At 44.3% G+C, this 27,391-nt stretch overlaps 1 long non-coding RNA gene across 1 annotated transcript; it reads right to left on the bottom strand.

Annotated features, from left to right (window-relative positions):
- Window positions 1-603: 603 nt before the first annotated feature.
- LOC309696524 lies at window positions 604-27,391 on the bottom strand. The gene is made up of 3 exons (XR_014273526.1): window positions 27,115-27,391; window positions 3,620-3,725; window positions 604-2,490 (listed from the first exon to the last, which is right to left on the bottom strand). It is a non-coding gene; the product is annotated as an uncharacterized lncRNA (long non-coding RNA).

Genomic DNA, 27,391 nt, shown 5'->3' with positions numbered 1-27,391 from the left:
GGTTTTAAGAGCAACTGCTGTGAAAACATTTGTAGTTTTGGGAGAAAATTACTTAAGAGAAGATTTTACCACAGCAAAAGATTAAATATGAAGGAAGGATTGAAATTTAACTTAGGTAACACATAAAATGAATACAACTACTAAACACTACTGTGTCCTAATAAACAAAGAATAAAATGTAACAGGGGTAACATTTTAGAGAATTAAATCCCTCAAAGGAAAAATAATAAACTTGATATGCATATCTATACATGCAGCTTCCTAAATGTAACATTCAGGATTATTCACTGCAGGTCCAGAAATCAGAGCTACCTCATCAGATCCAAGTGTGGTATCAGCTGACACTCTTTACAGGAGATTCGATCTGAACTCTGTGGAGCCTGATCTCAAGGTTTGTAAGTCTGAGCCTGAAACCAGAAGAGGATCTTTCTCTCTCTTCAGATTCATTGTGATCCAGTGATTTCAGTCCTGCACGATCAGGCTGATGTTTGCACGGAGCAGATAATGAAGTGAAGGTTTTTCCACATTGGTAATGTTGGGTCTAAACTCAGACCCCGCTGTATCCAGAACTTATTCCCATGAAAGAAAAGCAAGGCAACAATGTTCGATCGATTTCTTGCGCAAGGGAAGCCCTCATCTGTGTCCAGCATGACAATGAACCCCAAATGGTGGCCTCCTCTCGCTGCCTTTTATTGACAAACTTCAAACAATAGTTTACAAAACACCTCCCCTTGCAACCCCCCTTTGGTTACAAAGACAAGGCACTGTATGTAAATGTATACACTGAGTGTGTGTGTGTTATGTGAGAATGTGTGTGTGTGTGTGTGTGTGTGTGTGTGTGTGTGTGTGTGTTATGTGAGAATGTGAGTGTGTGTGTGTGTGTGTGTGTGTGTGAGAGAGTGTGTGTGTGTGTGTGTCCTCCTGCTGACCAAAGGGTCATAAACCCCAGGAAGCTTTCATCAAAAGAAACAGATCTTTCAGATAGGATGTATCTACAATAAAACCTCCCCGGCACAGAGTGGCTGGAGAGGTGGTCAGGATCAAAGAGATGGCTTTGATCCTACTGCTTAAACTAAGACTGTACAAATTTAAGAAACACAATGGCAACATTCAACAATTAGACTTAACAGGTAACAGTGAAACAGTTTATTTACAGCGTGGGATCGTTTGTGTTCGGAGTATGAACTGAGATTCCTGAAGCTCTTGTCACACTGGTCACAGCTGAAGTTCACTTCCATGTGTGTACGTTCATGTTTGTTATGATGACCTGATTGTGAGAAGCTTTTGTCACAGTGTCTGCACTTGTATGGTGTCTCTCCTGTGTGGAATCCCTTATGCTTTTTCATTGAGCTCATGTCCAGTGGTGAAGGATGACCCACACTGGTCACAGATGTGCTTTTTGACCCCACTGTGGAACAGTTCATGTATTTTTAATGTACTTGGTGTGTGGAAGCCTCTCCCACATTCTTTGCAGTAGTTCATTTTGTCTCCACACAGATCACAGAGAAACTCTTTCCCACCACCACAGTGATGAGTCTTCATTTTTCCAAACAGTTCATTCAGTATAACTCCATAAGTTTACTGATCATATTTATTCCAAACAATCAGGTTAAAAATACAGGATAAAAAGGTAAATACATCCTCACAGTAACTGCACTTGTAGAGTTACTTTCTGGTGTGGATCTGTTGGTGTTTTTTCAGCTGATGAGGATATTTAAAAGACTTTCCACACAAGTGACAGTTGTACGCTTTAACTCCACCGTGGATGACTTGGTGTGTTTTTAAGCTTCCAGCCTGGGTAAAAGATTTTCCACACAACTCACAGCTGTAAGATTTAACTCCACTGTGGATGAGTTTGTGTGTTTTTAAGGTTCCAGCCTGGGTAAAAGACTTTCCACACAACTCACAGCTGTAAGGTTTAACTCCACTGTGAAAGAGTTTGTGTGTTTTTAAGTCCCCAGCCAGGGTAAAAGACTTTCCACACAAGTTACATCTGTACGCTTTAACTCCACTGTGGATGAGTTGGTGAGTTTTTAAGTTTCCAGCCTGGGTAAAAGACTTTCCACACTCATCACAGCTGTAAGGTTTAACTCCACTGTGGATGAGTTGGTGTCTTTTTAAGACTCCAGCCTGGGTAAAAGACTTTCCACACTCATCACAGCTGTAAGGTTTAACTCCACTGTGAATGAGTTGGTGTGTTTTTAGGCTTTGAGCATGGGTAAAAGACTTTCCACACAAGTCACAGGTGTAAATTTTAACTCCACTGTGAATGATTTGGTGTCTTTTTAAGACTCCAGCCTGGGTAAAAGACTTTCCACACAACTCACAGCTGTATGCTTTAACTCCACTGTGGATGACTTGGTGTGTTTTTAGGCTTCCAGCCAGGGTAAAATCCTTCCCACACTCATCACAGCTGTAGGTTTTCTCTCCTTTTCTTCTGTGAGGTTTGTCGGCCTCCTGAGAGCGCTGACTTCTCGCTCCATGTTGGTCCTGCAGTGACAGAGATACAAACACAGGCAGTGAGTGAAATGCAGTCGTGGAACAAACTGTAACTCCCTCCATTGGTGGAATCAAACATGTCAACAAACACATTGTTGGTGTGTTTCCACCGCCTTCTGGTAATAGTATCACATTACAATGATGTGCTACAATGAGAGTTGTAATGAAAATGACATTATTGAAAAAATATCAATCAGCAGAGAAACTCTTTTACTTCAGAAAAAATTAAAGTGATGATATTGTTGTTTCAATGTGTGTAGAGAAAATATGATCTTTGTATTTTCTTGTAACTTCTGTGGTCTTTGGTTGTGAATGTAGATTCTGTATATATTGAGGAGTCCAGGATGGAAAAAATAAAGCTGCTGTTAACAGCAGTAGATTCTGTACAGGGAGTGCAGAATTTTTAGAAAAGTTGTATTTTTGTATTGTGACTTGTTCAGTGGTGGTCGTCTTTCAGCCTTTCTTACCTTGGCCATGTCTCTGAGTATTGCACACCTTGTGCTTTTGGGCACTCCAGTGATGTTGCAGCTCTGAAATATGGCCAAACTGGTGGCAAGTGGCATCTTGGCAGCTGCACGCTTGACTTTTCTCAGTTCATGGGCAGTTATTTTGCGCCTTGGTTTTTCCACACGCTTCTTGCGACCCTGTTGACTATTTTGAATGAAACGCTTGATTGTTCGATGATCACGCTTCAGAAGCTTTGCAATTTTGAGACTGCTGAATCCCTCTGCAAGATATCTCACTATTTTTGACTTTTCTGAGCCTGTCAAGTCCTTCTTTTGACCCATTTTGCCAAAGGAAAGGACGTTGCCTAATAACTATGCACACCTGATATAGGGTGTTGATGTCATTAGACCACACCCCTTCTCATTACAGAGATGCACATCAACTAATATGCTTAATTGGTAGTAGGCTTTCGAGCCTGTACAGCTTGGAGTAAGACAACATGCATGAAGAGGTTGATGTGGACAAAATACTCATTTGCCTAATAATTCTGCACTCCCTGTATATATGGAGGAGCCCAGGATGGAAAAGATAAATCTGCTGTTAACAGGTTTTTAAAAACAGACCAGCTGTGCACACAGTTTCAATAACAGTGTAATTGTGATGTTTTTCTCACCTTTTGTGTTGAAGTCATTGTTTCCTCTGTAGTGGCTGAGCTGAGTCCAAATGGCTGAAATTGTTCCTCTGCTGCACCACCAGACTCTTCTCCTCCTGTTACTCAGCTGGGACACAAAAAGTATATATTTGTATTTTATCCCTGACAAAAAGAAGCAGAGCAAATAAACATGACTAAACTCCTCAGTGACAACAATACCTTTGAAGCTTCAAGGTGAAACCCCAGAAGCAACTACAAAAAGAAAGTCATCAGTTGCCTACAAGAACTTGAAAGGGAAAAACCCCTGACCCCCTGCATATCACCACCTTTACCCAGGGGATGCTACACCCTGTATATATGGACTTCCATAGATCCACAAAGACGGAGTCCCGATCAGTCTCATTGGTAGCAGTATAAACTCAGCCACCTACAACATTTCAAGCACCTCATTACCATCCTAGCTCCCCTAGGATGGTAATTTCAAAACATTTTGAAACTCACTTTGTTAATGTGGAATTCTAAATTTATTTTACAAATGGAGAATTTATTCTACAATTTATCATCTAAGCATCTAAGAATTCTGTATTTCGATGTGTGTGTGGCTATTGTGGTTCTCCATATGGTGGTACAAATAGAGGACATAGATGAAGTGGCACACATCATGAGAGGGTACATTTACAATCACACACAGTGTGGTTGGCTAGGTTAACTCACAAGCAGAATTTAGCTGTGCCTGACTACAATAGAGACTTTCTTCTTTAGATGTTTCTGAAACAAGAAGGTGTAGTAAACAGATTTGTTTCAGAAAAAGGGGAAAGTAATTAAAACGACATACATAAGCACAGAATATTTTAATCCCACTAACACATACACACACATGCAATGAAGCTCATGAATACCAGATGGTATTTTAAACCTGTGTTTCTGATTTTATCATCTTGTTCGGTTCACTTACTAAGATGAGAAGCGATATATGAACTATCCATCCATCCATCCATCCATTTGCTGCCGCTTATCCTTTTCAGGGTCGCGGGGGGCACTGGAGCCTATCCCAGCTGTCATAGGGCGAGAGGCGGGGTACACCCTGGACAGGTCGCCAGTCTGTCGCAGGGCCAACACAAAGGGACAGACAACCATTCGCACTCACATTCATTCGCACATTCACACCTAGTGACAATTTGGATTTTCCAATTAACCTGTCCCCACAAACTGCATGTCTTTGGACGGTGGGAGGAAGCCGGAGTACCCGGAGGGAACCCACGCAAACACGGGGAGAACATGCAAACTCCACACAGAAAGACCCCGGCCTGATGTTGGAATTGAACTCAGGACCTTCTTGCTGTGCGGCAACAGTGCTAACCACCGTGCCACCATGATATATGAACTAGTGGACTAATATTATATTAGGAAAGATGATTGAATGATAGCAGGGGTGAACAGAATGCAGCAGAGGGTTTAAATGAGTGAGACTAACAGATTCTTAGTTTCTTGTTCCTGATGATCAGATAAATGATGAGTTTAAAATCCAGGTAAGGAACGAAGAAGGCCAAATATTTTGAGTTTTTAGAAATAATTTTTGATTTACGTCTTAAATTGGACAAGCATGTAAAGAAGATTGCTAAGACGGTCAAGGCGAATCTGAATTGTTTTGTGTTAAGTCAGAACTACAGGGAGTGCAGAATTATTAGGCAAGTTGTATTTTTGAGGAATAATTTTATTATTGAACAACAACCATGTTCTCAATGAACCCAAAAAACTCATTAATATCAAAGCTGAATGTTTTTGGAAGTAGGTTTTAGTTTGTTTTCAGTTTTAGCTATTTTAGGGGGATATCTGTGTGTGCAGGTGACTATTACTGTGCATAATTATTAGGCAACTTAACAAAAAACAAATATATACCCATTTCAATTATTTATTTTTACCAGTGAAACCAATATAATATCTCCACATTCACAAATATAAATTTCTGACATTCAAAAACAAAACAAAAACAAATCAGCGACCAATATAGCCACCTTTCTTTGCAAGGACACTCAAAAGCCTGCCATCCATGGATTCTGTCAGTGTTTTGATCTGTTCACCATCAACATTGCGTGCAGCAGCAACCACAGCCTCCCAGACACTGTTCAGAGAGGTGTACTGTTTTCCCTCCTTGTAAATCTCACATTTGATGATGGACCACAGGTTCTCAATGGGGTTCAGATCAGGTGAACAAGGTGGCCATGTCATTAGTTTTTCTTCTTTTATGCCCTTTCTTGCCAGCCACGCTGTGGAGTACTTGGACGCGTGTGATGGAGCATTGTCCTGCATGAAAATCATGTTTTTTCTTGAAGGATGCAGACTTCTTCCTGTACCACTGCTTGAAGAAGGTGTCTTCCAGAAACTGGCAGTAGGACTGGGAGTTGAGCTTGACACCATTCTCAACCCGAAAAGGCCCCACAAGCTCATCTTTGATGATACCAGCCCAAACCAGTACTCCACCTCCACCTTGCTGGCGTCTGAGTCGGACTGGATCTCTCTGCCCTTTACCAATCCAGCCACGGGCCCATCCATCTGGCCCATCAAGACTCACTCTCATTTCATCAGTCCATAAAACCTTAGAAAAATCAGTCTTGAGATATTTCTTGGCCCAGTCTTGACGTTTCAGCTTGTGTTAGGGCTGCTCGATTATGGCAAAAATGATAATCACGATTATTTTCACTGAAATTGAGATCACGATTATTTGACGATATTTATTTAACCCTTTAAGACCTAAATGGTAAATGGTAAATGGCCTGTATTTATATAGCGCTTTACTAGTCCCTAAGGACCCCAAAGCGCTTTACATATCCAGTCATCCACCCATTCACACACACACACATTCACACACTGGTGATGGCAAGCTACATTGTAGCCACAGCCACCCTGGGGCGCACTGACAGAGGCGAGGCTGCCTGACACTGGCGCCACCGGGCCCTCTGACCACCACCAGTAGGCAACGGGTACTATAGAACCAAGTCCACCAGAGCTTTTTTTTTTTTTTTACATGCTGTAGTGCCATTTGTGGGAGCATTTCAAGTTGCTATACATCAATACAACTGTTATAGCCCATATTTTAATAATATGTATGCATTAAGTCCATAGTAATTACATAAATTGCAAAAAAGTGCAATAAACTACAAAAAATATTGAAAATCGCTTTTGTTTTGTTTACATATATTTCTACTTGGAGAAATTTAAGAGGTTTATCCCTCAAAACTTTAAATACAATAAAGTTGCAAAAAATAGTTTACAACAACAGGAAATTTATTTTGAGTGTCTTCATAGTTTTATTTTGGAGATACAGTTTTTATATACTGCAGGAAAAACAAAAAAACAATCCTATGATGCAAATTTGCAAAGAAAACAGCAGGTGCATCATTTCACTGTGGGAAGTGTTACGAACAGCTGATGGATCGGCAAAGCCTGTTTCTGGAGTATTATGTTTTTGTTCCTGCAAGCGCTTTTTATGCAGTTTTTGCAAAGCTATATGTGGAAGGAAACCGTGACCGAGGACAAGCTGATGGCATCAGATGTAAGTACAACTCCTCCGGTTTCATATGCAAAACAAATTATTGCGCTAGCTTACACGGTTCCGGTTCTACAGGGATTTAAAAATAGTTACACAACACGGAGCGTGCTGCTCTGACCGGCTTTAAAGGGTTAACAATGACTTTAAAAAATAATATAAAATAGTGTGCAACACCACTGAAGTTTTTTTTACCTCTCTTTTCAACCAACAGCAGTCACTCTCCTCTCCAAATAACTTCTGCTTAGCTTTCCGAGCTTCCCTCGGGTCCTCTTAATCAGCGGTCTCCAACCTTTTTTGCGCCACGGACGGTTTATGCCCGACAATATTTTCACGGACCGGCCTTTAAGGTGTCGCGGATAAATGAGGGAGGGGCTAATAATCGGCTCAGTCATTTTTAATGATCGTTGAAATTCCAGATCGTAATCGTGATTAAAATTCGATTAATTGAGCAGCCCTAGCTTGTGTTACTTGTTCAGTGGTGGTCGTCTTTCAGCCTTTCTTACCTTGGCCATGTCTCTGAGTATTGCACACCTTGTGCTTTTGGGCACTCCAGTGATGTTGCAGCTCTGAAATATGGCCAAACTGGTGGCAAGTGGCATCTTGGCAGCTGCACGCTTGACTTTTCTCAGTTCATGGGCAGTTATTTTGCGCCTTGGTTTTTCCACACGCTTCTTGCGACCCTGTTGACTATTTTGAATGAAACGCTTGATTGTTCGATGATCACGCTTCAGAAGCTTTGCAATTTTGAGACTGCTGAATCCCTCTGCAAGATATCTCACTATTTTTGACTTTTCTGAGCCTGTCAAGTCCTTCTTTTGACCCATTTTGCCAAAGGAAAGGTAGTTGCCTAATAATTATGCACACCTGATATAGAGTGTTGATGTCATTAGACCACACCCCTTCTCATTACAGAGATGCACATCACCTAATATGCTTAATTGGTAGTAGGCTTTCGAGCCTATACAGCTTGGAGTAAGACAACATGCATGAAGAGGATGATGTGGACAAAATACTCATTTGCCTAATAATTCTGCACTCCCTGTATATACCTACTTTAGCAGCTCAGTTATTTATGCATTTGTCACGTTCCTGGGTCTTTTGAGCCATTGTTTTTAGTTCTAGTTCATTTTTGATGTTTATCAAATCAAATCAAAATTTATTTATATTGCACATATTAAAACAACAGTGTTGACCATAGTGCTTCACAGTCAGTAAAAGCACGAGACAGTTAAAACAAACAATAGAAGAGGACAACAAACAATAGGTAACAACACAACAAGCTAGACCAGCCAACTAAACAGAATCAAAAGCCAAAGTAAAAAAATAAGTTTTAAGACGTGATTTAAAAGACTGGATAGACTCGGCAGTATGAATATGAACGGGGAGGTTATTCCAGAGTCTAGGTGCCACGGATGCAAAGGCCCGGTCACCTCTCGACTTCATTCGAGTCCTAGGTTGTGCTAGGAGCCTGTGATTGATGATCTAAGTGCTGTGTTGGGATTGTATGAATGGAGTAGTTCAGAAAGATAGCTGGGCGCTAAATTACAATGGTTTATGTTTAAGTTCTTTAGGTCAGTGAAGTTCATTTGGTTATTACACTCAACAAAAATATAAACGCAACACCTTTGTTACTGCTCCCATTCCCCATGGGATGGACGTAGAGACCTAAAATTCATTCCAGATACACAATATAACCATCACTCCCAAACAGTGGTCACAAATCAGTCCAAATGTGTGGTAGTGGGCACATCTGCTATATTGAGATAATCCATCCCACCTCACAGGTGTGCCACATCAGGATGCTGATCTGACATCATGAGTAGTGCACAGGTGTGCCTCAGACTGCCCACAACAAAAGGCCACCCTGGAATGTGCAGTTTTGTCTCACAGCAAAATGCCACAGATGCCACAAGCAATGAGGGAGCGTGCAATTGGCATGCTGACAGCAGGAATGTCAACCAGATCTGTCGCCCGTGCATTGAATGTTCATTTCTCAACCATAAGCCGTCTCCACAGGCGTTTCAGAGAATATGGCAGCACATCCAACCGGCCTCACAACCGCAGACCTCGTGTAACCACACCAGCCCAGGACCTCCACATCCAGCAGGTTCACCTCCAAGATCGTCTGAGACCAGCCACCCAGACAGCTGCTGGAACAATTGGTTTGCACAACCAAACAATTTCTGCACAAACTGTCAGAAACCGTCTCAGGGACGCTCAACTGCATGCCCGTCGTCCTCATCTGGGTCTTGACCTGACTCCAGCTCGTCGCCGTAACAGACTTGTGTGGGCAAATGCTCACATTCGATGGCGTCTGGCACGTTGGAGAGGTGTGCGCTTCACGGATGAATCATGGTTCACATTGTTCAGGGCAGATGGCAGCTGAGAATGTCCCAGTTCTTGGATGGCCAGCATACTCACCGGACATGTCACCCATTGAGCATGTTCGGGATGTGCTTGACCGGCGTATACGACAGCGTGTACCAGTTCCCACGAATATCCAACAACCTCGCACAACCATTGAAGTGGAGTGGACCAACATTCCACAGGCCACAATTGACAATCTGATAAACTCCATGCGAAGACGATGTGTTGCACTGCATGAGGCAAATGGTGGTCACACCAGATACTGACCGGTTCTGGGTCCCCAGACCCCCAATAGCGCAAAAAACTGCACATTCCAGGGTGGCCTTTTGTTGTGGGCAGTCTGAGGTACACCTGTGCACTACTCATGATGTCAGATCAGCATCCTGATGTGACACACCTGTGAGGTGGGATGGATTATCTCAATATAGCAGATGTGCCCACTACCACACATTTGGACTGATTTGTGACCACTGTTTGGGAGGGATGGTTATATTGTGTATCTGGAATGAATTTTAGGTCTCTACGTCCATCCCATGGGGAATGGGAGCAGTAACAAAGGTGTTGCGTTTATATTTTTGTTGAGTATAGATTTCTCTTTTATTTTCTTCCCCTGTATTTAAGTTTCCCTCACCCTTTGTGTTTCATGCTGCGTGTCTTATGTTATCAAGTTTGTATTGTCATGTCTGCGTCTCATGTCTCCTGTTTCATTTTGAACGTCTGTGTGGTATGTCAAATCTGTTCGATGGCATCATTTAGGGCTGCACAATTAAATGCTAGAAAATGGCAATCTCAATTCATACTTATGTGTGATCTCATATCCAAATGACAACGATTTAAGAAAAAAAAGAAAAAAGGTAAAAAAAAGATGACGATTGTACCGCATTTTGATCCGGGACATAATCTGAATGAAAACAAACGCTCACTCTTCCTGCTCAACAAATGACAAAGGAAGAGCCTTATACCACGTGATACAGAAGCAAGCTTCAGAAGCCAGGTTCTCAAACAAATCTCCTCTATGACCCACAATGAATCGTGGGATATAGAAGGTCCGATTGGCCTCCCTGCTGCTGCGGAGCCTGGGACGGTCTGCTTGCCTCCACCCTGGGGGGAAGGGTAACATCTCTTGGGTCTGGGTTCTGTTTCCCCCTCTGGGGGCGAGGGTACCTGGACCCGGGGTATAGAGTATGTTTGGGGAGTGGGATTATGTGTACATGTCCATTTATGTCAATCCTGACATTGGGTGAGTGCTGAGTGTTTGTATATGTGTGCATGAGGGTGGGAATGCATGTTTGTGTCTGTGTGTGCCTGTTTGTCTGTGTCTATATGTCAATATGTCAGGTCGGGTCTTAGACTCCACCTCTCTGGGAACTCCCAGGCCCTCCAAGGCCTATCTCCCCTCACCACACTCCCTGCCGTGACCGATGCCCTCAGGGGTCGGTGCATTGGTGCTTCTTGGTGTCCAGGGCTGGGCGCTCAGGTATGTACCAGCTCACTCCCGGTGGCTACTTGGCGGGGCCTGGTGCCTGTTGCTCGGTCAGGCCTCCTCAGGGGTGCAGGGGACTCTCAGGCCTCCGGCCTCTGGGCCTGCAGCTTGGTTCACTCTGGCATACCTGGCTGCCGGCAGAGCTGGCGGGCACGCCGGTGCTGCCCCCTCTAGCTTCTGCTCGGTGGCTACTGGGTGACGCCTCATCTGGGGATCCTCAGCCCTTCCCATGAGGGTGGCACGGATGTCCCTCCGGTGGTCCTCCTTGGGCTCTCACACTCTGGGGCCTGTGGATGTCTGGGGCCTGGATCTCCTCCATGCCTGCTTCATGCCCTGGGGGACAGGGCTATGGGTCTTTACATCCTCTTGCAGACCATTACATGTGGAAACCATTTGAATACAAGCGCGCTGATCCACACAGGTGTGCACACGGGTGTTCACTGTTCGTAGACTTAAATTACACCTTTCTTGGCTGCTACTTTAAAGCACATTGTGCGCTGTCTGACCTGCGTGCTGCACAACAACATTGAATATTTAGTATTTACTGCTGTTTACACTTAGCTAGATTAATGCGATGGTGTTGTGTTTAGTATGTTGATTTGGGGTTTTTTTTGCTTGTTTTCTATTCTTTCTCTCTCAACAGGTGATCCAGGAGATTTTATTATTATTTTTTCCCCTTTCTCACTGTCCCTCTCCCCTTCTGTTTTTCTTTTCCTTCCTCTTTCTTTCTCCCTTTCCTATCCCTCACTCATGTCTGTCCCGTCTGTAACAACTGAAAATAAAATAAAATAAATAATAAAAACAAAGGTCGATCAAATGGACCAATACGGCAATGCCACGATGATCCATTTGGCAAAATAAATCCATTGGGTATCCTTGTTGGTCTTCAGACAACAATTCTGACAGCAATTCTAAATTCTCAAGAACAATTCTAAAGAACCAAATGGGACAGGCAAAAAAAACCAACAAAAAAAAAAACAAATGACAAGGGCAGAGCCTTATACCACGTGATACAGAAGCAAGCTTCAGAAGCCAGGTTCTTAAACAAATCTCCTCTATGACCCGCAATGAATCAGTTATCACCTGGCTAAAGATATGGCTCCCATCAACACTGTGCAAAACGAGGGATTTAGGAAAATGATCAACACCCAAACACTACACAGTTCCGTCCTGCAACTATTTTTCAAATGTTGCACTACCTGCTCTATACACGCAGTGTCGGGCAAGTGTGGAGATCGAATTACAAGCAGTACAACATTTCACGGCAATGACAGACTTATGGTCCAGCCAAACTAAGTGTTATATTTTGGTAATAGTTGTGGTTTACATTTTAAGAAAAATACCTAATACGTACCTCTCTCATCAGCTTACACACGGAAAGAATACTGTTCAAAATGTTATTCTTAAAAGTATTTTAAGGTTTTGTAAGTAAGAGTAGACAATTGAGACATTGTTTTTATGTTCAGTCTCAACTGTTACAAAGTTGATGTGCAGTTAATAAGTGCAATAAATATTTATATTGGAAAAGAAAATCATGAGAGAATCGTGATCTCAATTCTAAGCAAAAAAATCGTGATTCTCATATTATGCAAAATCGTGCAGCCCTGGCATCATTGTCACATTTTAGAGAAATATAATTTACTTAGTTTTAAGAGTTTTAATCATTTGTGTTTTCTTAAATTAGTCTTTAAAGGTATATATAGGATGGCCCCAGAGTGTCTTAATAGATACATCCAGAGACAAGATAGTAATTGTATTACTAGAAGCATGGTGAACGGAAACTGCAAGATATCATATCGCAGATCTAAATTTGGTCAGTCGGCATTTTCCATAAAGGCTTGTAATCTGTGTAACCCACTTCCAACCAAAATCAAATTGATTACAGACATCAGATCCTTTCCATTGAAGGTTAAAGTTTGGTTAAAGGGAAATCAGAGATGTTTTCATTTTAACTAATGTTATTATTTTTATTTATTGTCTATTAATTGTAGTTGTATTTACGATGTATTTTGGCTTTATGAAAATGTATGTTTTATGGTAAAATGTATTTATTTTGATTGTAAGCCCAACAAGTGACAATTGTTGAAAATTTGCAATAGCTATAAACTTATGTCCGTTACATCAGTTTCATGTTTTGTACTTGGACTATGTCAAACTGCACTGTGCCTTTTAAATAAATACATTCAAATTCAAATGTGTGAGGGATGCTTTACCATGACATACACCTGGTTACATGGGAATAAACTTATTAGAGATGGCACGATACCACTTTTTTATGTCCGATACCGATACCATAAATTTGGATATCTGCCGATACCGATATGAATCCGATATAGTGTTTTTTAATCAACAAAACTGTTTTTTAAAATATCTTGCTGCATTTTGCAAGTCTGCAAGTTCATACTCAAGTTTAAAACAACAACTACACTAAAGCTATTCTGTTATACCTGTATACAAAAAAAATATTTCATAGTTCAGCAATACTGATCAATCTAATAAACTTAAACCTACACCATCCTCCCTATTCTGGTATTTTAAAGAGTACTTAGCGTAAATATTAAGCAACCTAACTAATAGGGTTCCAACTCCCAGCAACAACAAAAATAAATAAATAAAAAATAGGGAACCACCCCTCACGTGCCACCTCATGATGCTTAATCGACGTAATCAACCTTAATTTGATGCAGTGTGAAAAAAAATGCACAGAAATCAATTCTTTTTCAAGAAATATTAAATAGATTCAACATCTTTCTTCAACAAAATTGCAGACTGCACAGATGGTACCTTCCCAAAGTAAAAAGTACTATAGCTTACTAGGGTATACATATTAGACTTAATAGTCACTATATACAGTAATTGACTTCTATTCCTTTTACATCAAATTAAAACTTTGGGTGTCAGATAATTATTTATTAAAAGCTCGACATTTTAAATGAGAATAAGAAAGAAAAGTATGTCTTTGTGCCCCCTTTTCCCTGTTCATGCCCTATCGGACCCCCTGGCTAGACTTTGCTAGATCCGCCCCTGCACAGTTACCAGCCGTCAGCTACGTAGAAAAAGATCCTGGTGTAGAAAGTAATATTAAATAAATTCTAACAACAGCTTATCAAGCTTAAACATGCTGCTGTTGTTCAGCCGCTGGTTTCCTCTTTCTGGTGCAAAGTGGGCCAAAAACAAACAAGAGAGACGGACTCGCGACAGAAAAGCCGATCAGCTGATCATTGATCAGTTTCACGATTGAAGTAGCAGCCGGAGAGCGAGAGGCAGTCGCTTGTTAAGCTTAACGTGGGAATGCTTTACAAACATTCAGAGATGGACTTACACACTTGCTTTACTTCTCTCTGGGATAACTTTGTCGGAGATGAAATGCCGGGTTGCTAGCGAAGCTCCACAGGCTATCCAGACCAGGACAGGTCCCGCATGCCACAGCTGCTCTATCACGTGATGCATACTGCTCGACGTGCTAACGTTCTGAGGTGAGTTACGGCGTGTTGCAAGTTTTGTGAGGTGCTTTCGTGATATTTAATGGATCGGATTACATTTTTTATTTTTGCATGATTGGAACTAACTATACAACAATCGTAAAGTGAGCTTCTCCGCATTACAATGGGCACTGGAGAACATCACCTATGTGGGACACGATTAGATAGTAAGTCCTAAGTCCCTTATCTAAAAGGATTCAGCAAGGTAATCCATTCGAAATTCTTCTTGATGCATGCTCAATCATCCAGGTAAGTAAATCTCGAAAAGTTGATTCTGTTCATCAGGATGTAGTGTTTTCAGTGGGAGAAACGTTTCGTCACTCATCCAAGTGACTTCTTCAGTCTCAGCTGACTGCAGGTTTCCCCAATCTTGTAAACAGTAACTAGAACCACTGAAGGAACAATGGGCTGGTAGGTCAGTTCCTTCATCATAATTATGTAAATTCTCATGACCACTGATCAATGGCCATGAGTACCATTCACAGAGAGTTGGAGAATGGCTGCAATCACAGCATTGTAAGATGGCGAAAGATGTCCCCTTAGGCCCCCTGCTCGATTCAGAGATGGTCTTTCCCTTCTCATGTAGATGGCCTCCTCGACTCCACACGCAAACCGGCGTTCCTCCCTGTCCAGGATGTGTACATCCTCATCAGTGAAAGAGTGTCCACTGGCCTGTAGGTGTTGTGGAGGCAGATTTTTCTTCTCATGTATTAATCACATATTTAATCATATCACATTAGTTAAAGTAATATCACTTTCTCACTTTACTATAGTAAGAGCACTCCTGTCACCAGTTTGCATGCATGTGGAATGTTAACACAGTGAGGCCATTGTAATGGGAGACATTGAACACACAGTGGGACTCCTCCTTATCAGGGATGTAAATCCTTAGGTGACGATCAAGCAGAAAACAAGGTCATAATAATTCTCTCTGTGAGGGAGGAGGTATAGGTAAGATTTTGGGTTCGTCACATTTCATTGAGGGATTTTTGATTGGCCTCAAATATGCCTGAAGCACCTAAAGAATGAGGTAGTTCTTCCAGTGTTTAATGTGATTGTTTTGGTTTCCCCAATCACTGATGTGGGCAAAGTAAAGATGATTGTAAATTCCTTTGAGAGGGTTTACACTGTTTAAATGGGTCTATTGCCCTACAATAGTAAAGAGTACAGTACACTGCATAGATATAGAGGAAAGATCTATCAGTCTGTTGTAAAAATTTAGCTCAGAAGTGTTTGATATATGTTGGCTCTACATGGCCACATCTGGGTTTTACCCCAGACTTTGAAAGCACTAACATTGAAGTTAGTTTATGTTTGTGGTATTCATTTACCTATAAGTTCTAATATAGTCACTGTCCTTTATGGTAAACATCTGGACAGGGCAAAGCAAAAGGCACAAAGGAGTGTGTGTGATGTTTAGAATATTCAGAAACCTAAAGTATGTATCAGCAGCAGAATGGACCTGAAAATAAGTGCCCATGTTTGTTTCAGTTATATGAAGCTTTGAATATTGTGGATTAGTAGTACTGCTGCGTTTGTTGCATCGCATTGCTGTAATTGTTTATATGCTTTATATATTCTGAGGTAAGTTGATCTATAGTGTTACATCATATTCTATAATGATGTTATGTGTTTGTATACTTTTTGCCCAGTTTGACCCATTTAGCAGAAGTCAGCCTGTTTAAGGCTCTGATATCTATTCTGTATGACTTAAAGCAGTTATGACATGGTCTGATTTTCTCACCCAATAAAGGAATATTTAATATATCAGTCTACTCTTCATTCTATCAGAAACAGTTATCACAGCTCTGACATTTTCTTGTTACACATATGTATAAGAATTGAGACTAATTTAGTAATGCCAACAAAATGAAATAACAATATTTGTATCTTATATATAATACATCTATATATACACTGTCAAAGATAATTGTCTTTGAGTGACGATTTAAGGTGATAGGAAATATAAATAAATGCAACTTGAATCTTTACTGAAGCTCAGTATTTGACAAAGTTCAAGTTCACTGCTGTAATAACTAATAATGATTAATATAAAAATAACTTTAATATTTCCCATATTATATTTACATTACCAAAGTGAGATGACTTTAGTCTCATGAAAAACATTAGCTAATGGTTATTTACTAGCTAATCTTAAAATGACTGTTCAGTACAGAAATGAAGCCTGGCAATCATGTTTTTACAGTCCCGTGGTCTCAGCCTCAGATACTCAACAAATCAAACAAAGCTTATATAAAAACAGATGAACAAAAACATTTTCTCCTTCATTTCTGTTTCATACAGCATTAACAATGCCATACGGCAAGAACCAGTATCACAGGAGTCGTTAAAGGAGGCCAAGAATACAAAGTTTCTCTTTACGCAGACGATATATTGCCTTTTATAACTGACCCCACCCTAAACACCTCGAAACTACTAAGCACTCTACAAAGATTCGGTTCAATGTCTGCCTACAAAATAAATCGTCAGAAAAGTGAATTCATCCCAATCAATGCAGCTGCAAAAAATATCCCATTTAATCTAATACCATTCAAAATAAATAATAAAAAGTTTAAATTCCTCGAAATCTGGATCTCCGGCTGTTACAAAGATCTTTATAAAATAAACTACCTGCCAATGTTGAAGAGTCTGAAAAAGGACATCACCTGCTAGAACTTATTATCCCTTTCCCTCAGTGGGAGGATTAATATAATGGCCATGTCAGTCCCCCGACGGGTCCCGATGGCGCGAGCGCACCGCGACCTGTCGACCTACACGCCGAGCCCCCAACCGCGAGCAGTCATGCCTACCACACCAGTTAAGGTACCGAAATACAACGGGCTAACCCCGCTAGAGCCCTACCTCTCACAAGTGCGGCTGGCTGCCAGACATAGTGGCTGGAGTGAAGAGGAGACTGCTACACACCTAGTGCTAGCATTAGAGGGAGATGCACTGCAGATACTCCTTGACCTAGCCCCGGCAGAGCAGCATGAGCTCCAGGCCCTCAACGTGCACTCGAAAGGCGATTCGGGCAGCGGCACTCCACTGATCAGAGCAGAGAGCAGCTAACCAACCGGAGCCGTCGATCGGGGGAGAGCCTGGGCACCTTTGCAGCAGACGTGTTGCTGTATGCTCGTCGTGGCTACCCGGAGTTTCCAGCGGCAGCCTGTGAGGAGCTTAGCCTGCATGCTTTTCTGCAAGGACTTTTCCCAGAGCGACTACGCCAACACGTCCGCCTGGCCATGCCTCAGACCCTCCGTGAGGCGCTCCTTGAGGCTGAAAGGGCCGAGCCGAAGCTCACCTCGCGACCTAACCAGCAGGCGCCGCCCCACCAAACTACCCCCAAATCAGAGCCGCAGACTGCGACGGGGAGGGGGGGGGTGTCGCCGAGAAGTCCCAGCTGCAACCCTCGGTGCCCCGGAGGCGTCCTCGTCGACCGACCGACCGCTGCTACCGGTGCAATGAGTCTGGCCACGTGGCGCGTGACTGCCCAGCACCAGCCCCGAAGACCAGAACTATGCAGCCTCAGGGAAATGAGGAGGGAGCGGTGTAGCGAGGGGACCACCGGTCCAGCTTCCTGTTCCCCTCCAAGGACGATGCACAGTGGTGGCACCTCAAGGGACTCTACCTGAGCTGCTGTGTTGAGGACCAGCTATGCCAGGCCCTGGTGGACACGGGGTCTACCATTTCCCTGATACGACCTGGCGTGCTCCCTGAAACATCCGGGCCACTGGTGAAGGGTTGGTTGCCCACAGACACCCAGCTGATGACAGTGACGGGGGAGAAAACTGTTATGCGGGGGAAGAAACCGTTGCGGATCCGAGTGAAGGATCTAGAGCTGGTGCACGACTTCTGGCTCGCCAACATTCAAGACCAGTGCATCATTGGCCTGGATCTGCTGAGCCGCTGGGGGGCCTGCGTCGACACCGCGAAGCTGGCTATCACTCTTGGCGCAGAGACTTTTGCTCTCCAACGCGGCCAAAAGCAGGGAGCGGGGACCAGACGAGACAGGCGTCGGGCAGCTGCCGCTCAGCAGATTTCGGATGCCGGTGGCTGTGGGTCATCTCCACTCGCCTCAGCCTCTCAGCCTGACAAACCTCCTTCGACCGAGACCATCGAGGCTGTTGATGACCTTTGGCAGCGCAGCAGCGTAGGCCTCAACGTTGACCAGCGCCAGCGGTTGAGGTGCCTCCTGGACAAGAATGTGGACATCTTTGCCACCAGTGACAAAGTCTGTAGGCAGACGAGTCTGGTCCAGCACACCATCGACACCGGCTCTGCTCAGCCCATCCGTCTGCGCCCACACCGGCTGCCCCTCTCAAAACGGCAGGTAGCAGAAGAGAAGATCCGTGAGATGGCTGCGGCTGGGGTGATCAAGCCATCCAATAGCCCATGGGCGGCACCCGTGGTTCTGGTGGGTAAGAAGGATGGCAGCCCGAGGTTCTGCGTGGACTTTCGCCGTCTCAATGCAGTCACCAAGAAGGACTCGTACCCGCTGCTGCGGATCGACGAGGCCCTAGATTATGTTACCGGCTCCAGTTGGTTCAGCTCCCTCGACCTACGCAGCGGTTACTGGCAGGTGGAGCTAGCCCCCGACGCAAGGCCTAAGACTGCATTCACCATTGGACATTGGATTGTCTCACCTGAGCGAGGTCTTGAGTGCCATCCGACGAGCTGGGCTGCAGCTCAACCCCGCGAAATGCCGGTTGTTGGCGAGAGAGACCACGTTCTTGGGCCATGTGATCAGCGCTCGAGGTGTTGCCACTGGCCCCGCAAAAGTGGCTGCGGTCCGGGACTGGCCGACTCCCTCGAACGTCAAAGAACTGCGGAGCTTCCTGGGCATATCCTCCTACTAACGTCGGTTCATCAAGGGGTTCGCGACGATGGCCAACCCCCTCCACCGTCTGACTGACAAGGGACAGCTGTTTGGCTGGGAGGAGGCCTGTGCTGCGGCTTTTGCACAGCTGAAGGAGGCCCTCACCAGAGCCCCAGTCCTGGCCTACCCCGACACCCGGCAACCTTTCATTGTGGACACTGACGCTAGCAGTGTAGGAGTCAGGGTGGTCCTTTCCCAGCAGGACGAGGCTGGAGAACGGGTGGTGGCGTACTTCAGTCGTGCCTTGGGGCGAGCCAAGAGGAACTACGGCGTGACCCGGTGGGAGCTGCTGGCCGTAGTGCTAGCGGTGCAGCACTTCCAGCCATATCTGCACGGCTGCCGGTTCCTCCTGCGCACTGACCATGCATCTCTGACTTGGCTCCTGAACTTCAAACACCCAGAAGGGCAGGTGGCCTGCTGGCTGGAGGTCCTTCAGGGCTATGACTTCGAGATCCAGCATCGGGCAGGTCGACAGCATGGCAACACTGATGCCCTCTCCAGACGGCCCTGCGTAGCTGTGGAGTGCCGCTACTGCCTGCGACAGGAGGAGCGGGCCCAGGAGGTGCTGGGGGTGGCTACTGCTCAGGCCACAGCCGGCGGAGGGGGGTGGCTCCCATTGACAACGCAGCAGCTGAAGCGGGAGCAGGAGGCCGACGCGACGTTGGTTCAGGTGGGGGCCTGGCTCGAGGCGGCGCAATGCCCCGCCTGGACAGGGGTGTCGGGACAGGAGCCCGAGGTGAAGGCCTACTACTCCCAGCACAACAATCTGGAGACGCACGACAGCGTCCTGTACCGGAGATGGCGGGCCCCCGGTCAGGGCAGAGATGTCCTGCAGCTGTTGGTGCCTCGGTCGCTGCGGTCGCAGGTGCTTGAGCTGGTCCACGGCTCGGTGGGGGCAGGACACTATGGGAACGCCAAAACTCTCCGCAGCCTCAGGGGACGGTTCTACTGGCCTGGCTGTCAATGGGATGTGGAACTTCATGTGCACTGCTGTGACACCTGCACGGCACAGAAGGGCCCAACTCAACGCTCCACTGCCCCCTTCAGCAGTACCTGGTGGGGGCCCCAATGGAAAGAGTGGGAGTGGAAGTCCTAGGGCCTTTCCCCGTCACCGAGTCAGGGAACCGGTATGTGTTGGTAGCTATGGACTATTTCACGAAGTGACCAGAGGCCTACGCGGTGCCGGACCAGAGCTCAACGACGACGGCCGAGAAGATGGTGGAGGAGATGTTCACCCGTTTTGGGGTCCCAGCTGAGCTCCACAGTGACCAGGGGCGTAACTTCGAATTGAAGGTCTTCGGGGAGATCTGCTGGCAACTGGCGGTGGAGAAGACGAGAACCACACCGCTCCACCCACAAAGCGATGGCTTGGTTGAGCGCTTCAACCGCACGCTGGCCACCCAGCTCGCCATTCTCACCAGCGAGATTGTAACCGACATCTGCCCCTGGTCCTTTGGTCGTATCGGATTGCGGTGCAGGAGTCCAGCCAGTGCACACCTGCCGCTCTGATGTTTGGACGGGAGCTCCGGACGCCTGTGGATCTGGTGTTCGCCCCCCCCCCGAGCTGGAGATTGATGGTGGGCCAGAGATGGACTACTACAGGAGGCTGAGGGAGCGGCTGCAGATGGTTCATGACTACACCCGCCAGGCCCAGGCCAGAAAAGAGCCTACGACACCAAGTGCCGAGGGGGGGTTTTCATGCCTGGCGACAAGGTTTGGGTGTATTGCCTGGTTCGCAAGAGAGGAGTGTCCCCCAAACTCTGCAGTCACTGGCAAGGGCCGGCGGAGGTCGTGGAGCAGCTAACAGACGTGGTGTACCGTATCCGCATGCCGGGCCCAGGGCGCATGGTGGTGTTGCACCGGGACAGGCTCTCACCGTACCGACCGCTCGCTCCGGCAGACGCCGGGGCAGGGGATGATGGTGGCACCCCATGTTCTGACCCGAGTGACTTTTCCCCCGCCGTGCCACCTGATAAAATAACACATTGATTCGTGCCATATAAAAAGTGAGACCTGTCAATTCAGATTATTTGTCAAATATACACTAATGAATCAATTTACATCAGCAGCCTAACAATTGTTATGATGATAAATACTAGTTAATCTATAGCACCAAATCATCAGTCAGTCACCCGTGACCTGGCCTCTTCACCTCTGTCCGAGCTACAGCATGGCAGAGCTGCACTGTTACCTGACAATTAGGACATACATGACAATAAGAATAAAACGGGTAGCTGCTTCAGTGTTTCTGTCAATTTGTGCAGATCGTGACTCATCAGTAATGTTTGCAGGGTGAGTGCATTTTTAAAACAATTTGTGCAAACTGCACTACAAGGTGGAATAGTTGCAAAATCATGACTACCTCAAGATATTTGTCTCAAAAATTAACCGTATGAATATGTCAGTGCCATAGGATGAAATTATTGTGTCACCAACATTTTAACGTTAGACATACAATTTTAACAGCCTAAGTAAACTAATATCCTGGCTTGCTCGAAGCTGCCGTTTTCTCTGACAGTTTCAATCAAAATTAGAAATGCTGCTCTGAGACTGAGAGAACTAATAGTGCTGCCTGTTGTGCAGTTAGTTTCCAAAACACGTTATTCGTGGTTACATACAATTTTAGACTGATGCTGGCCAAAGCCTAACATAGCCTGTAAAGTTATTATGACAGACACATTTTATGAGTGAACTTGGCTTTAAGTGACTTACAGGTTTCTTTGAAAAATACTTTCTTACACTCAACAAAAATATAAACGCAACACCTTTGTTACTGCTCCCATTCCCCATGGGATGGACGTAGAGACCTAAAATTCATTCCAGATACACAATATAACCATCCCTCCCAAACAGTGGTCACAAATCAGTCCAAATGTGTGGTAGTGGGCACATCTGCTATATTGAGATAATCCATCCCACCTCACAGGTGTGCCACATCAGGATACTGATCTGACATCATGAGTAGTGCACAGGTGTACCTCAGACTGCCCACAACAAAAGGCCACCCTGGAATGTGCAGTTTTTTGAGCTATTGGGGGTCTGGGGACCCAGAACCGGTCAGTATCTGGTGTGACCACCATTTGCCTCATGCAGTGCAACACATCATCGCATGGAGTCTATCAGATTGTCAATTGTGGCCTGTGGAATGTTGGTCCACTCCACTTCAATGGCTGTGCGAGGTTGTTGGATATTCGTGGGAACTGGTACACGCTGTCGTATACGCCGGTCAAGCACATCCCGAACATGCTCAATGGGTGACATGTCCGGTGAGTATGCTGGCCATGCAAGAACTGGGACATTCTCAGCTGCCATCTGCCCTGAACAATGAACCATGATTCATCCGTGAAGCGCACACCTCTCCAACGTGCCAGACGCCATCGAATGTGAGCATTTGCCCACACAAGTCTGTTACGGCGACGAGCTGGAGTCAGGTCAAGACCCCGATGAGGACGACGGGCATGCAGTTGAGCGTCCCTGAGACGGTTTCTGACAGTTTGTGCAGAAATTGTTTGGTTGTGCAAACCAATTGTTCCAGCAGCTGTCTGGGTGGCTGGTCTCAGACGATCTTGGAGGTGAACCTGCTGGATGTGGAGGTCCTGGGCTGGTGTGGTTACACGAGGTCTGCGGTTGTGAGGCCGGTTGGATGTGCTGCCATATTCTCTGAAACGCCTGTGGAGACGGCTTATGGTTGAGAAATGAACATTCAATGCACGGGCGACAGATCTGATTGACATTCCTGCTGTCAGCATGCCAATTGCACACTCCCTCATTGCTTGTGGCATCTGTGGCATTTTGCTGTGAGACAAAACTGCACATTCCAGGGTGGCCTTTTGTTGTGGGCAGTCTGAGGTGTGCACTACTCATGATGTCAGATCAGCATCCTGATGTGGCACACCTGTGAGGTGGGATGGATTATCTCAATATAGCAGATGTGCCCACTACCACACATTTGGACTGATTTGTGACCACTGTTTGGGAGGGATGGTTATATTGTGTATCTGGAATGAATTTTAGGTCTCTACGTCCATCCCATGGGGAATGGGAGCAGTAACAAAGGTGTTGCGTTTATATTTTTGTTGAGTGTATATCCAGGTTCTTCCTTGTTGCTGCCGTCCTGTCCTTTTTGCAGGTCCTCGCAGCGCAGGCTTGCCGCTGCTAAAACTAAACAGAGCTCCCTGAAAGGCACAGCCAATCGCATTGGCCATATTTGTCACATGAGGTAGGACTCCTGTAACCCACATCAGATTTGTGGGTTGTGCTGCTGCATAAGGTTGGAGGTGTAATTTTCCCTCCCCGCCGCTAGGAGGCGAGTATGCCTTGAGATGACTTTCTGTTAGTCAACATTTCCTATTGTGGAAGCCATTACTCAAGAGGCAACTGCCAAATTAGCTGGAAGATCCTGGTAAGAAAAGCTGAAATAAAAGTTAAATTCGCAATTTATCTTCACATACTAGCTGTTAACAGATGGCTATTTATTAGGATCTGAAATCTGTGAAATACGGTCGTGGGAAGCTGCGTCAGCCGGGCGAGCTATCTCACCACTAAGGGATGCTACATGAATGTAAGCGCCATGAAGACATGTAGTTGACTGCTGTTAATATATTTCCTGTTTAAAAACAACCAATCTGAGTTGTGATATTTATGTTTAAAGTACTGTAACATCACTGATGTACAGATGTTTAATTTTAAGTGCTAAAGAATATATTAAAATGTGCCCAGCTAACCGCTAGTATTAAGCTACTGCTTAGTGATTTCTGTGTATTTCTGTGTGTTCTAACATTACTGTGATTCAGTTGATTTAGTTAGCTTTCCAAAATGTTGGAGAAGCAGTAATATCGTCATGTAGTGCTTAAATGCACAGCTTTTAGTTTTGTTGACTTAAAAGTTAACTCATTTGATAAAGATGCAAAAAGTTCATAAAATGTGATTATAAAATGTGAGGGATCTCATTACTCTGTTGAACATATTAATGTTTAAAGAAGTTGATATATTTTTCTGAGAAATAATTCAAGTTGAAATATCTTAAAAAGAAGAACAGTTAAAAGCGAGCTGTTAAAAGGATAAATATGGGAGAGTCTTACAAGTTTATTTATTCTTAAAAATGGTAAATATAAGGTATATCTTCTGTTGCACTAAGACCTTGTGTGATGTAACTCAAGTTATTTCATGATGGTTGAGACGCTGTATAACTAAAATAATTTGTTATACTTGAGCAATACTTGGCTAAAAGATGAGTGATGGAAGAAGCATAGATAAAATAGTAATGTATGCACTCTGAACTGTGTGCATAGATTGGTTTTTGACCAGGACAGGATCATTCGAGATCTGAACCCTGTGGGTTAAGTGGCGAGCCAATCCCAAGAGAGTGACTGTTGACGGACCCGGGTGCGGTGTGGCCAGCCGTGGGATCCATCTTCCGCGAACCTCAGGACTATTACTACATTTCTTGACACAGATAAGACTAACACTTTAAACATCTACCCGGGTAGCGTTAGAACCAATGGACAGAAACACACACACACACACACACACACACACAAGGAACTCTAATTTCTCTTTCCAAAGAGAAGTGCACTGAGCAACAGGAGCAGAAGCTCTTTAATTGAAACTCTTTGGAGAATTTCCTTGAAGAGGATGTTGGTTTTGATTTTATTTTTAAGCCCTTTAATGTGCGTTTGTGCACTGTAGGATGCCGGCTTTAGACAGGCAGGGTTTGTAAACTTTACAACTTTCAATACAGTTTCTATTCAAATCACATCTTATCTATCATTGAGTGGTTCCTTCTCTGCTGATCCTTTCAAGGCTCCATAGTTTTACCCAGTGTTGGTCAAGTTACTTGAAAAAAGTAATCAGTAACTAATTACTGATTACTTCCCCCAAAAAGTAATCCCGTTACTTTACTGATTACTTATTTTCAAAAGTAATTAATTACTTAGTTACTTTTTAAAAACACGATTTACAACCTGAAGAGGTGATAAAGCGATAGATCTTTCAGTCCAATTCTACTTTTTCTACATAATCCTTCATACAAAATGTAATCAAATGGAAAAGTCTCTTTTTTTTAACTTGTTTTATCAGTTTTAATCTTTTAACTTCATGCATCAAGCAAAGATTTAATTATATGACTTGAATAAATTAGTTTAACATTTAAACCTATTTTCTGCACATTCCAGCACATAAAATAAAATGTTTTTTGTGTTTACACTCACTCTTTCAAATAGATGCACGTAAAACACAGCAGAAAATAAATAAAGTCAAAAACTCAGCGGTCCTGTTACTCTATTTTCACCTGTAAAGCAGGACTGCGGTAGGCGGCGGTTTACCCTGGTGCAGGTGTGCTGCGGTCAGTTGAAGAATCCGCGAGTTTCTCTGTGAATTTCCCATTACGTCGTTGCGCACTCGGTGCTTGCTTGGAAGTTTAGGGGTTTTTTTCACTGTAAAAAGAAGTTTTCTTCCCATGCACGATGGACGCTAATTGTAACGCGTTACTGCCCATCTCTGGTCTTACCTGGAACTTTCTGATACTGGTCCAAAGTTGTCAAGACAATAATTTAATGCATATCTCATGTTATTTAATTGTAATACCTGTTACACTCCAGTAGAGAGCATAATTTAACTTTTTCTGCACCGCTGGGTGAATGAGACAATGACAGATCTTTTTTTTTTTTTTTCTATCAGGTTTGTTTTTCTTTACTCAAAGAGATCAAATTATTGGTGGGGACAATTCAATAATCGCTGGATATTGGTGGGGACATGTCCCTTCCGTCCATGCCAAATCTATGCCCTTGACAGAGAGAGAGAGCTGTGCATGAAGTGTGATTTTTATCGTGGTGGAAGCAAAACAGCAAATGTCAGAGGGAATTCATGATGACATTTATCAAATGTGAAGTTAGTTTGCTGCTTCTTTTGCTGCTGCCTCGGTCAATTTTGGTTGGAGACGTAAACACAGAGCTGACCCGACGCAGCAGAATCACTGAGCTCCGACAGTCCGTCTGCCGTGTCAGGTGAGAAAGGCGAGAAAGACAAAGAACTGAAGAAGCTTCTCGGATGAGAGGTGAGACGTCTTCAAGCAACTTATAGGAGTCCAGACGCTTTTCTTTGCAAGCTCCTTTGATCGAAGAGACAAAACTGATTGATGATGCGTCGGGTGTGTGTTTACGTCTTTGTGTGGAATCCGTGTACCTGCTCTCATTTAATGTTTGGTGGATGTTGAAATAGTTTAATCTGAGAATCTGGCGTTTCTGGCAAAACAAAGTTATATTTAAAAGTCAATTCAGGATTTAATGATTCGATATCGCTTTATTCAAACTACTCACCTCCCTCTCTCCACCTGCACTTTCAACTGGACCACGACCAATCAGAGAGGTCCCGCCCCTGACTATCTCTGATTGGTTTAGTCCACGATAGGGGCATAACGTGTGTCTGTTGTTGACCACACGGAGAGTTGCGGAGATTTTTTTTGTTGTTGTAGTGCGACCAAAGATTTTTTTTAGTCGCACCATTGAAAAATTTGGTCGCATTAGCGACCAATTTGGTCGCACTCTAGAGCCCTGCCTGCAGCCCATCCTTTTGTTCATACTCCAAGACTATTTTTCTATATGTATTCTTACCCCCTGGCAACCGCCATTTCATAATGTTGCAAGCAATCACAAACTCTACAGTCTGTTTAACTCCAGTGTATCCCAAGCAATCTATTATTCTCAACAGAGCTAAACTCAACATAAACTGAACCCACATTAAAGTTAGCTCGGTGCTTACCTTTAGATGAGCCCACAAACCGAGAGAAACTCCGTGATGAAGCTGGAATTCTTTCCAAACACAGGAAACAGATGAGGGAGCAGAGACCCACGTGGTTCACGCTGATCTCAGCTACGATCCAGGAGACAAGGGTGTGCAGATCGATGCAGACATCGATCCAAACGTTGGTAGTGGTATATGTTCCTGTAAGTTCACTACTTTACTCCCGTTTCATGAAAAAGCAGCTCTCTCTGTTCGACTCTCCTCTCCTGCACAGACACTTTGCTCCGCCTCCTTT

This window comes from Aulonocara stuartgranti (assembly GCF_965226115.1).
Source record: "Aulonocara stuartgranti genome assembly, chromosome: 3".
Lineage (NCBI taxonomy): Eukaryota > Metazoa > Chordata > Actinopteri > Cichliformes > Cichlidae > Aulonocara > Aulonocara stuartgranti.
This window is presented reverse-complemented; position numbering and strand designations above follow the sequence as displayed.